We start from the raw sequence: 12921 nt of genomic DNA, 5'->3' as shown, positions 1-12921 counted from the left end.
TCTGTCCCCTCCTCTGGAGCTGAGCGGGGAGCAGGGCGACGGCAGCGACATGACAAGGACTTCAATGGGCAATTGCATGCCGCAGGCACCTCTACAGGTGCCGCAGGAAGAAAGCAGGCAGTGAGGAGCCTGGCCCGTGCGTGCGGTGACATAAGCAATTAGCGGACCTCTGCCTATAGAAACGGCACCTGTAGAGGTGCCTCAGTTACAGCCAGGGACGTGCTTTCTGCCTATATGAAGCACGCCCCTGTCACTGAGGCAGATATGATTGTCCAATCACATCTGCCTCAGTGACAGGGGCGTACTTTCTTATAGGCAGAAAGCACGTCCCTGTCACTGAGGCACCTCAACAGGTGCCGTTTCTACAGCTTTTTTGACCGGGCTTTTACAGCACGATGCTCGGTCCCGCCCGCTGCCCACCCCCTGTTTTGGACCCTTAACATTGACAGCGGGAGGCACCGCTCTTGGTGCCTCCTAAGCCAGTAAAAAAAAAAAAAAAAATGGGAGATAAAAATAATAATAATAAAAAGCATACATTTATGACACATAATATGTGTCATATGTATTTGTTTTCTATTATTTTATTATTTTTCTCATTAATGACAGGGGAGGCTCTGCCTCCCCTGCCTCCCCTGACTGCACGTCCCTGGCAGTTACTGCTTCCAATAGGAAGCCACTGCAATCACTAAGCTTACTGGTAATTTTTACTGGGGAGGCTGCAGCCCTGCAGCCCCTAGGTAAAACCGCCACTGACTGTACTGTAAAGTGCAGCATTAAAGAAGACATCTAATTGTTATCTACATTTCTTTCTATCTAACTTTCACTTTATATTAAGCTGGCTATACCGTTATCCAATAAATCGCATTCAGCCTTGCAAAAAATAGAAATGCTCTATGTATTTCTGCCAGTAGATGGTGCTGTTCTATAACCCTGTTTAACTTGTCAACTTGGTAGATACAGTATCGTTCAGTGTTACATTACATGGGGTGATTGCTGTGCAGAATAGGGTCCCAATAAGAGAGGTCCATGAATTTTTCATTCCATCCACAAGTGTAAAGATGAGGCAGCCATGTTGGGCCTACTACAAAGTTTACACTGTGGGAGGTGAGCCATATAAGGACCCAATGCAGATATGGGAGAGAGGATGCTTGTGTAGAAGTATGATATACAGTGTATGGAAACATCCACATGAAGCACACCATGCCTGCAGAGGAACCATCGGAGGCAACCAGCTGGGGGGCACTGCGTAGGTCACTGCTGGCACGGTGTGCAACTGCAATCTGTGGAGGTACACATTAACAGTTTCTAATATAGTGCAGCAAGTTCAAATGGGCTTTACAATAGGAATCAACGATAAAACAAAGTGGTTAGATGCAGTCAGTGAAAACAGTAGGAGTGATTTATACACCGAGAGATCCCAACAGGACTTAAATACAACGTCCCAGTCTTCATCATCAAGGGTTCTGTTCGGATCTCTTTCCCACAGTATTTGGGAGGTCACTTTATGCTTTCTGGTGGCAGGGAGTAGTTGAGAACACCACCATGATATGCCTGGTGGCAGGGAGTAGTTGAGAACACCACCATGATATGCCTCCTTTATGAGAGGGAGTGCTCGCTTTAGTTTTAAGGAAGGCCGGGAAAGTTGGTATTTTGGTGGGTGAAGGAAGGTAGACTTGTAGCCAACTTCTTAACTGAATATAAATTTTAAAAAGTACTGTTTTGGTATATTAAACTTGTTTTGTATACAAGTATGTATGAGTCTCTTCTTGAAATCAATGCATAAAAACTGTGGGTACTCTGTGTATTACCCTGGCAGATTGCCATATTAGCATATGACAGCAAGTACAACGCACATATGGCCTCATGTGTATCACTGTACCAGCAACCCTGAGCAAGCTCTGTATCTGGAAACACTGGATAAACCCGTTATGTGTATTCCCCAGGACTGTTGCTAAAGGCGAGCGTTCACTGATCTGTTTACAAATGGCCTGGAGATCATTTCTCTGTTTCACCTGAATTTATTACATTGTTCTTGGGAAAACTTCTCTCTTATTTCATCACATCATTCTGCATACTGGTTATCGTATATTTTTAATATAATCATTGGACAGATTTCTCTATGGCTTGAGAGAGATAAAGTGGGCAGAGATAAAGTACCAACAATCAGCCTCTAATTGTCATTTTTACAATCACAGCCTGTAACGTGAAAGATAGGACCTGATTGACTTGTATTTTATACCAGACACATTATCATCTATATCATACTGGCCGACTTTTTTTTCCTCCTCTCTGGGAGAAGCCCGGAGAGGAGACCCAACAGCAGCATTTCAGGGGGGCAGGGCAGGCAGACGTCATCAAGCCCCGCCCCCATGATAGTCAAACAACGCAATTCGCCGGTCCGTGAATTGGGGGAGGGGCTAAAATTACACAAATGACACGATTTGCGTCATTTTAGCCTCGTCCCTCGCCGCGGATCTGCATAAATTGGTAATTTTGTGCTGCAGGGAAGAGGGGTGCGGGGGCTGCCTGGCCAATGCGGGAGAATTGCCCACCTTCCCGATTTTTGGGAGCCTCCCGGCAATTCCGGGAAGGTAGGCAAACCTGATCTATATAATATATATTGTATGTCTAGTGGCCGTGAGTCTCCAAAACTCCATCTGCTGACAGAGAGTAAAACTACATCACTTTCTCACACATGCACAAACACAGAAGGTAGTAGACTAGCTTTCGAAGCTTTTGCTTACATTATAATGTATAACCAGACACATTATACACATGCAGGATAAATACAAGGAAGTAACCCATACAAATATATATATATATATATCATTATTATTTTTGTATTATTTTAATTTTTTTGCATGGGTTATGCTGGGTACACACCAGGACGACAGGGGTCCGATCCCATCAATCTAGATCCAATTCCGACCAATTGGATGCAGATTGTGTGGTGATTGGGCCCTTTTCTGTCCTGGTGTGGACCGATACTGATCCAATGCGCGGTCCCGCGGGTCGGTCCTTATTCAGATCCTACCTGCAGCAGGTAGGATCTGAAGAACGACCATACAGCCGGGTGTTGCTCGCCATCGGATCGGACCCTCTCACGGTGCACATCGTGAGCGGGTCGTGCCCCCCCCCCCCCCCGCATCATCGTAAACGGGTCTGAAGAAACACTGACAATGTGCATCGTGAGCGGGTCGTCGTGGTGTGTACCCCGCATTACTTCTTGTAATTATCCTGCATGTGTATATTACATATGTGTCTAGTTATAAATGTCTGACCTGTCCAGCGACCCTGTGTTCTTGCTTTGCAGATAACATATCTCAGACAGATTGTGACACTGTGGCGACAATCATACCTGTCCTGCACAGTTCCCACAGTCTACACAAGGTTGAAGGACAACAAGGGACATGTTCATTATGACCTGGTAAATGGAGTGTGACTTGCCCTGGATTATTAGGCCTCAAGCAGATAAGAGGTTTCTGAGAAGGCCTCAAGCAGATAAGAGGTTTCCCGCTTTTAGCAAGAACATCCCATTTTTCTGGGATGTACCCATGTCCCGCCTGGGACAGTTGGGAGTCCCCCCTGTCACCCGCGAATAGACGCTGTGCGCATGTACACAGCGTCTATTCCTGTAGCCAGAGGGGCTGGGGGCATAGCCAGCAGCTCACGGAGCAGTTGGGCATGCCCCCACAGCTGCTAAAATGAGGATGTGGTCTCACAGTAGCATCGCGAGTACAAGGCACGCCCCCTTCCCACTATGCTACGCCTCCACGGCGCGCGCACTGTCCCTACTTGCAGGCATCACATGTTGGGAGGCATGGCAATATGCCATACACATACCTCCCAACTGTCCCGATTACAGCAGGACAGTCCTTCTTACATTGTTACATAGTTACATAGTAGGTAAGGCTGAAAAAAGACATGCGTCCATCTAGTTCAACCTGGTATAGATATCCATTGCTGATTTGGTAGGTTCTGGTATTTTACAGACAAATTATATTTCTTATTTGTACCATGGATGTTTTTCTCCAGTAAATGTTTGTCCAACTTTGCCTTGAACGCATTTAATGAGCCAGCCGTTACCACCTCTCTGGGAAGAGAGTTCCAGAGTTTGACTGTTCTGACCGTAAAGAAATTCTTTCTACTAGCTGTAAGAAAGTCTTTCTATTTGGAGACTGTCGCACTGTTGTCCCGCGGGTGGGGTGGCAGATGGGGGGAGCCAGCAATGTAGAGTAGCCGTCATCGCTGAAGAGATGCCGTTCTTCTCATAAAAGCGCCTGGCAATGAGCATGCAACCCCTTGGAAACAAGCATGTAACCCCTTGGCAATGGGCATGCAGCTCCCTGGCAATGAGCATGTAATCCCTTGGTAAAAAGCAAAAAAAAAAATCAACGCATAAGAAACCCCTGGCAACAAGCATGTTACCTCTAGCAACAAGCATGTAATTCCTGTCAATAAACCTGAAACCCCTGGCAACGAACATTTAGGTAAAAAAAATGTATGGGGGGGTTGCATAATATTTTTGGGGGGCAGGGTAGTGTAAATTTCTAGTCTTTCCCTTGGGGGGAAAATTACTAAAATGGGAGTTCTATTTCACATGGGATGTTGCGATGGGCAACCAATCAGAATCTACTACTTATTTATTTAGCACCTTAACATGGTTACGCATGTCCAAACTATGGCCCTCCAGCTGTTGTGAAACTACAAGTCCCATCATGCCTTGCCACAGTTTTGCTATTAGGGTAAAACTATATTCTAGTGTTAAACTGGGCGCTAATATAACATATAAAAATAAAATTTATATAAATATAATAATATATAGATTTAACTACAACAATGTAATGTATTTTAGCTGCAGTCCTCTAAGTGTAGCAGTCTATGGGCGGTATTCAATGAGAATACCTGCGAGGTGCAGCGAATCCTTTTTAGGATTCGCTGCACATTCGCCACTTTCCGGAGCCAGCGGGCTCCGGTATTCAACGTGTCAGGGGCTCGCTGCCCCTGACAGGCGAATATGAGCTCCTGCGGCGATTGCCGCAGGGAGCCTGAGGAGGGTGCCAGGCAGAGAGATGGAAGTCTCTCTGCCTGCCCCTGAACGTTTGTGGGGGGCAGGTGGGCTCCCCGGGTGCCAGGCAGCACAGCCTGCCCCCCGGGGGTGCCAGCAGGGGAGTGTATATTCACTATACCCGATGGTAACATCGGGTGCAGTGAATATATGAATATGTAATGAGCGGCTCGGCTCCGGCGCCCCCTGTTGGCTGCTGTGTAAAAAAAAAAAAATATATATTTTTTTTAAAATTAAATATATATTCATGTGCTTACGGCACATGAATAAAAGTAGCATGCCCCTCCTCAGAATAAAATTCCTGATTTTTAGACACCAAATGTAAAAAACAAAACACTTTATTTTAGAAGTTCACATTCCACTTCACCATAAAAAGATAGCGATTGCTACTCGGTGAATCATGGCGAAAAAAACCTTGAAATGTATTCGCCATGTGGTCATTGAATAGGGTGATTCACCGTTTTTGTCAAAAATTCGCCAAACAGCACAAATTCGCCATAAAAACATGGCGAATCAGGCTCATTGAATACCGCCCTATGTACACAAAAACTGCCTACCTCCTGAACCAATATTGCACGGGCACAGGGTATAGACAGAAAAAGCTAAATATCGGAAACAACTGAGGGGTAGATTTATTAAGCTCAGTGAAGTGAAAATCTGTCTGGTTTTTATCACCGGCCAATCAGCTCTTACCTGTAATTTTTCAAACCAAGCCTGTAACTTCACAGGTAGGAGCTGATTGGCCAGTGATAAAAATCAGACAGTTTATCACTTCACCAAGCCTAATAAATTCCCCCCCCCAGTTTCTGCGCTATTTGTATTTTATTTGTTAATTGGCACCACGGATGAAGACACTTCACATACACAGTCACAGTTTTAATTAATATGCTTTATATAATTTTATTATAAAAAAAATAAAAAAACAATACACATAATATAGGCAGCCACCTACAAATTAATAATAAAAATACATTATGCGCATTCACTGACGATAGTCACATGCGCAGGCAGCAGCCACTCCCTGAGTTAAACCAACTCAAGTACTTTATCTTACAATTTCCCTTTTAGCTGCTACTACATTTTTTACACAGATCCAAGCTAGTAGTTCAGCGACCACTCTACCTTATCACAGTTCCCTCAGCACTCCATATTTACCCACATATCATACCATCAGCCAGCACTTGCAGAGTGAGAGATACTGAGTTGTGGCAACCAGGAGTGACTGGATAATACAATATTTTGTAATTTGTTACATTATCATCTCAAGTATTATTTTGTGGCTATTTGAGGCAGCTTTTGGTGCATTATTTGACATAGAGACCGTCTATTGACCGTTTGGAAGTTATACACTTTTGTAATTACCTCTCTATTGATTAGCAGACATACAGGAAAGCTTATATTTCACTGCTTTCGCCAATTCATTTATGTATATTTGTGGTTTGTCTCTGTCTGGTGTCATTTTAAATCAATAAAGTTTAATTTTAACAGAAATATTTTTGTTATTAGAAGACTGTGCCCCACCCGGGAGATTGCTTAATATCCCTCTTTGGATATTCTTTTTTGCAAAGTGAAGTTTCACAACAGCTGGAGGGCCACAGTTTGTACATGCCTGTTCTAGAAGATAATAGATAGTATCTTATTGGTTGCCCGTAGCAACATACCATCTGAAATAGTACTCCCAATAGAACATTACTACATCTCACCCACCCCCTTGGTATCTGAATATAGGGTGGGGGGTAGTTATATTCTACGGTTATTTTAAACTAAGTCAGGTTGTTCCTGCAAATTTCCATCGGATTTGCATTGAGTAAACGTCTGATTTGCAAATATGACAGAAAATCACAGCAAAACACGAGTCGGCGCTTGGTGAACGTATTTATGTTTTACAACCAGTGCTGGGGAAGGATCCAGGTTATCGGAGGGCAGAGTCTGGCTGATTATATTAAATTGTCAGGAAAATATTGTCAGCAAGCAAGACTAGAACTCACAGCCTCAGCACAGCTCTGCAGTCACTAACCACCTGCACCACTGTACTTGTAGATGTGACAGTGCTGTGATGTAACCAGAGACGAGCCCGTCTCTACAGATATACAGTACAGTATGTTCTTTGTTTGCCCATTGGCTAGCAGACTTATACTCCTAATTAAGTGGCTGTCAGATTTGCTGTTGATTCAGCTAAAGCAGTGGCTCTCAAACTTGGTCCTCAGCACAGTCCATGTTTTTCAGGTCACCTGGCAGGAACGCTCTGTATCACCAACTGCCACATTTTAAAAAGCCTCAGGTGACCTGGAAAACATGAACCAGGTTTAACCTACGACCTTCCTCCAAAAACGACATTTTAGATTAAATTGTCTCAAATGTGTGGCCCCGTTAGTGCATGCTTGCCGGGTCGTTTGGAATGTCTGGATATTCAGGCATAGTAAACAACCCTCCAACACTACATCTGCATACCTCCCAACACCACAAAGAGCAGATGTGGAACCTGGCGCAATAGAGGCATTTCTAAAAAGAAGGTGGAGTCTGTTATGTGGTAGGCATGGCCTTAGATGACAGACGCGGCGGGCGGCGAAAAGAAGCCCATAGGCTTCTATAGGGTATCGCCACCCAAAAGGTGGCGATACCCTGCCCTGCGATAACGGTGCGGCCGGGTAATAGTACATAGGAAAATGCGGTAAAACGGGGGTTTTACCGCATTTTCCCTTTAGTACATCCCGCCCAGAGGCAGCTGCAATGGCAGCCTGCCATCTCTCTCTCCCTGAGTGTGGGTGTGCAATCATGCCCACAACTGGCACAAACAAAGATTTTTTTTTCTTCACAGGGATGGCCCTAATTGATTGCTATGGGTGACATCCCATCTTCAATAGAACTCCCATCTTAGTGAATGTATCTGTTTATTGCATCATCTGAGCTGATATTTCTTTCTGTTCGTGAACTTTGGTACAACTGATACCACTTTCACATCGCCGACACGTTTTAAAAACCGGTATTTAAAACGGTAATTAAAACGGGTCAGAGCCTTAACATTGCCGCAGATTACCGTTTTAAATACCGGTTTATACCCCTTTCACATCGCACTTTTAAAACGGTAAATTGCCGTTTTTTTTTTCCCTTTTTAAAACGTTTAAGCCTGCACTGTGAATGTATAGCATTGTACACATTCACATTGCACAAAAAACGGCAAGGAACCGTGTAGGACTCTGCTTTTTACACGGTTCGAAATGCCAGTTAACTTTAAACGGTAAATCGGCTGTGGTGCATTCACAGTGCAGGCTTAAACGTTTTAAAAAGGAAAAAAAACGGCAATTTACCGTTTTAAAAGTGCGATGTGAAAGGGGTATAAAGCACATCAGTTGTGGTTTATGGCCATCCCCTTATTTATTTATTTATTTACAGTTTCTTATATAGCGCAGCAGATTCCGTTGCGCTTTACAATAGACCTTGCTGTGTTCCTGAGATTTTGGGGTGAACATTCCATTGGCAAAAATGTATTAGATGATTTTTTGTATCAGAGATGAGGAACTATATTATAAAAAAAAAAAAAAAAAAACACTGCTCCAGGTGAGGCTCGAACTCACAACCTCGGCATTGCTCACCAGTAACTGTCTTATAAGTACCGCGCGCTAACCGATTGCGCCACTGGAGCTGCTGTTCTGCTGAATTTTTAGGCAAATAATGTAACGAGATCATGATATGCCTGAACTTGTGTAAATGCTGCATTTAGTATTTAGTATTTCTTTTATTCTGCAGATTAGTAATTACGAACTTATGTTTGGAAACCATACAGTTGTCGCTATGGTGACTGACAGACATGTATAACTGTATAAACGGGATACTTTTATCCCTCTATCTACTTTACCCATACTACTCTACTCCACTGCACCCTCCTCCGGGAGGATGGGGTGGGGGAATGGTGGTAGGGAGTTTATGGGCAAGATGAAGCGGGAAAATTAATTAGCCAGGGGTGCGGCTACACAATCGCATCATTATGGCTCCACCCCCTTCTATACACAACAGCTGTATCTTTGTTTACGGACTCGGCACACATAAAACGCCTATAGCAGGCATGGCCAACAATGGAACTACAGCTGCTGTGAAACTACAAGTCCCATCATGCCTTACCATTCTATTAGGGAATGCTAAAACTATGGCAAGGCATGCTGATATGTGTAGTTTCACAACAGCTGGAGAGCCACAGTTTGGACATGCCTGGCCTATAGCCTAATCTCACTGATTCAGCTCCTTAACTAGTATGGTGAGTGCTTAGCATTCAGGTACATGCATAAAGCATAGGCCCCCTATGTGTGATGAGAAATGGGGTATGGAACACATACTTGCCTACCCTCCCAGAAAGTTTTACAAAAATCGGATCCCGCATTGTCGCCCATCACCCCCAAACCCTCCTCGGCAGGCGGTCCGTGGGACCAAATGGCGCAAATCGTGTAATCGTAGCCCCACCCCCAATAGAGCGTCTCATCCTTAAGCTCCGCCCCCACCCTGCCCCTTTTGCATTATGCTGGTGGACCCGTCCTTCCCCCGCCGCCGGCATAATTAAATCAAAAATGAAACTCCACAACATCCATATTGTGACATAGTTTTCAAAAGTTTAAAGTGAACATCACAAATACATAGGGGTAGATGTATCACACTGTGGAAAGTGGGGAGAGAGATAACGTACCAGCCAATCAGCTTATAACTGTCATGTTATTATAGGCTGTGTTTGTATGTGGACAGGATGAAATCACAAATACTTAGGGGGAGATGTATCAAAACTTGGAAAGAGATAAAGTGGAGAGATGTACCAGCCAATCATCTCCTAATGGCCATGTTACAAGCGGTGTGTGCAAAATACCAGTTAGGAGCTGGTTGGTTGATACTTTACCCCTCTCCACTTTATCGCTATCCAACCTTTGATACATCACCTCCATAAAAACATACACAAAATGATGTGATAAAAAATGCAAGCAAACAACCATCGAAATGATCATTTGAATGAATCTCCTAGAGCAGTGGTTCTCAACTTTGGTCCTCAAGGACCCGCCAACAGTGCATGTTTTCCAGCCAGGTCACCCGGCAGGTGAACAGGTGTATTCATTAGTCACTGACACATTTTAAAAGATCACAGGTGGAGCTAATTATTTCACCTTTGATTGTGTGTGGAGACCTGGAAAATGTGCACTGTTGGGGGTCCTTGAGAACTGAGGTTGAGAACCACTGTCCTAGAGCACAGGTTCTCAAAGTCGGTCCTCAGGACCCCACGCAGTGTGAATATTTTAAACCATGTCAGTCAGTAATGAGTGCACCTGTCAGGTGACCTTGAAAACATGAACTGAGAACTGAGTTTGGGAACCACTGTCCTATAGTTATGAGCTAATCAGGGCAACAGATGTTAGCCTTACTGTTTGATCATTAATATGCCTGCAAAATGCTGTTCCCACCATTGCTTAAAGAGTAGCTATGTCCCCAACCATTATCACCCAAGTGTGTCATTGTGTTCCCTTGTGTATCCCTGCAAACACCGATTAACACACATTCCAGGCTCCTGTCGCCAGAGCTTGTGCACTGAGGAATTCCGCTGGCAGATCATTAGAACAAGGATCTGTAACAATTTCTGAATGGGACCAAGTTCAATGCCTCCTGTGACACAGTTTGCGCGGGATTAGGGTCTATAATCCACTCCATCATCACCCTGTATCTGAGCCTCTCGCTCGCTGCCCATTCCCACACTCCGCCACCAATTGTTAACTTGTGCCCACAATACAGGCTTCAATTACGGCTGGGTAAATTGACTGTGAATGACCTTGGGATAATGACTGATGCTGGTGAATAGGGAGGGAGGGGGTGTTAATGCTGCTGAAGAGAAAACCACACAGCTTCATGTTTGGAATCAGAGACATTCCACAGACGGGGATAAAAGGAGACACACTTCTAGGCGGGAAACAGGATCAAAAGACAGGAAGCCGGCACCCATTCTCCAGCAGCTGCTGCCTGGCGTCTTTTCTAACTTCCTAGAAAAATGCAGCAGGCCTCACAGGATTCAAGCAGATTATTTATTTGTCGATGAGATCATGGCAGTCTGGGGAATAATAGGGCTTTTCTTTACATGGAAATAAGGACAGAATTTGCCCCGAAAAGCTGCGTACAAAGGACTTACTTTCGGGAAATGTCCGGCGTAATGTTCTGCGGCAGACCTAGAATAAGTCATTCCCTTTATACTCGCAGAAGAAAGGGATGGGTGGCGTTACGCACATGTGTCCATCGTGTTCTGGGGATCGGAGTTTTATTGTTCATAAATTGAGTAAAGTAATGAGATTTTTCCTAAATAGGAAATGACGCTTTCTCATTATAAAAAAATAAATAGATCCAAATTTGATCTTAAGGGGGAGATTAAAAAAAAACTTAGAGAGAAATAAAGTGGAGAGCGATAAGGTACCAACCAATTATCTCCCGTTATTTTACCAACGCAGTACCATAACTTATTGAACCATTGCATTATTATTCTGGAGATATTATCGGGATGTTCTAACATCCGCAGCGCAGTTCCACCGCCCTTCGCCGTCCATTGCCTACATAATTATCGCATATGCTCTAACATATGTGATAATTATGGCAAAGGACAGCTCTTGCATTAAGTCAGTGGGACCCGGCGGCTCCCCCCTTACCCGGCGCCAGGCTTGCCTACCCTCCCGCATTCAGCGGGAGGCTCCCGGTTTTTACAGGAGCCTCCCGCTGCCCCGCACACCCCCCCTTTCCTCCCAGTTTTTGGGACCTCTCCACAGAATTCCAGAGTGCGCATATGCGCATCTGGAAATGGTGGGGTCGGGGTTCTCAGCCGGCCACTGCAGGGTAGCGGTGGCCGAGCTGTTGTAACCTGTAACACTACCGCAGCGCTGACAGGAAGAAGTCATTGTGCAAGGCAAAGAAGGAGCAGAGAGCTGACAGCCAGAGATCTGCTGCTTCCCGGAGGCTGGCCCCGCCCACCACACTGACTGAGCTCCGTGAGGCCAGCCCTCTCCCTGCTCTTCCTGCTTCTGACTCTGAAGCCTGCGGTGAGCTGCCTCCAAAACATAAAAAAAGCATAGATTTTGCCTAAAACATGGTCCGACCACGCCCCCTTATTTATTAAGTGGGAAGAAAACAGTCCCTGCTTAATACCTAGATTATGGAGATGTCCGAACTATATTTTTACTTCCCCAGATACAAGGAATTCAATAAAAGAGGCAATTGAAGAATATCTACTTTTTAATGATCCCCAACAGACCAATGCAATAAATTTCTGGTGCGCCCTGAAAGCAGTTTTGAGGGGCAAGATAATCCAAAGGGTAGCAATATTAAAAAAACAAGAGCAGAAGGGAATAGAAGACCTAGAAGTTAAGATAAGGAAACTTGAGCAAGAACATAAGATGCATCCCTCTAATGAACAAGTTCTAAAAGAACTTAATAAACTAAGAGGAGAGCTAGAAACAATAATCATCACACGAATTAATAGAGAGACAGATAGTTTTAAGCAAAGATACTATATTTACAGGGAAACAAGGCATCGCGCCTATTGGTAAAAAGGATTAAGGGCGTAAGATACAGAAATGCGGTTAAAAGTTTATATAATGAAAAAGGGATAAAAATAATAAATCCAGCAGAGATCCCAAATATCTTTGCAAACTATCTGGAAAAACTCTATAATTTGAAGGAAGATAGAAATCTGGTCCAACCTTCTATGGAGGACATAGACCTCTTCCTAAGTAAAATAAACCTACCTAAAATTAGTCAAAGTAGAGCAGATAGCCTAAATGAGCCTTGGGCTTTACAAGAAGTAACAGAGGCAATCAAAACTTTAAAAATAAACAAAGCTCCAGGCC

At 44.2% G+C, this 12921-nt stretch overlaps 1 non-coding gene across 1 annotated transcript; it reads right to left on the bottom strand.

Annotated features, from left to right (window-relative positions):
• Window positions 1–8618: 8618 nt before the first annotated feature.
• Window positions 8619–8711, bottom strand: TRNAI-UAU (transfer RNA isoleucine (anticodon UAU)). The gene is given in 2 exon segments: window positions 8619–8654; window positions 8674–8711. It is a non-coding gene; the product is annotated as a tRNA-Ile (tRNA).
• Between the last annotated feature and the right edge of the window lie 4210 nt (window positions 8712–12921).

The sequence above is a fragment of the Crinia signifera genome, chromosome 19, assembly GCF_055691185.1.
Source record: "Crinia signifera chromosome 19, ASM5569118v1, whole genome shotgun sequence".
NCBI lineage: Eukaryota > Metazoa > Chordata > Amphibia > Anura > Myobatrachidae > Crinia > Crinia signifera.
Note: the sequence above shows the minus strand (reverse complement) of the source record. Positions and strands in the feature narration are given on the sequence as shown.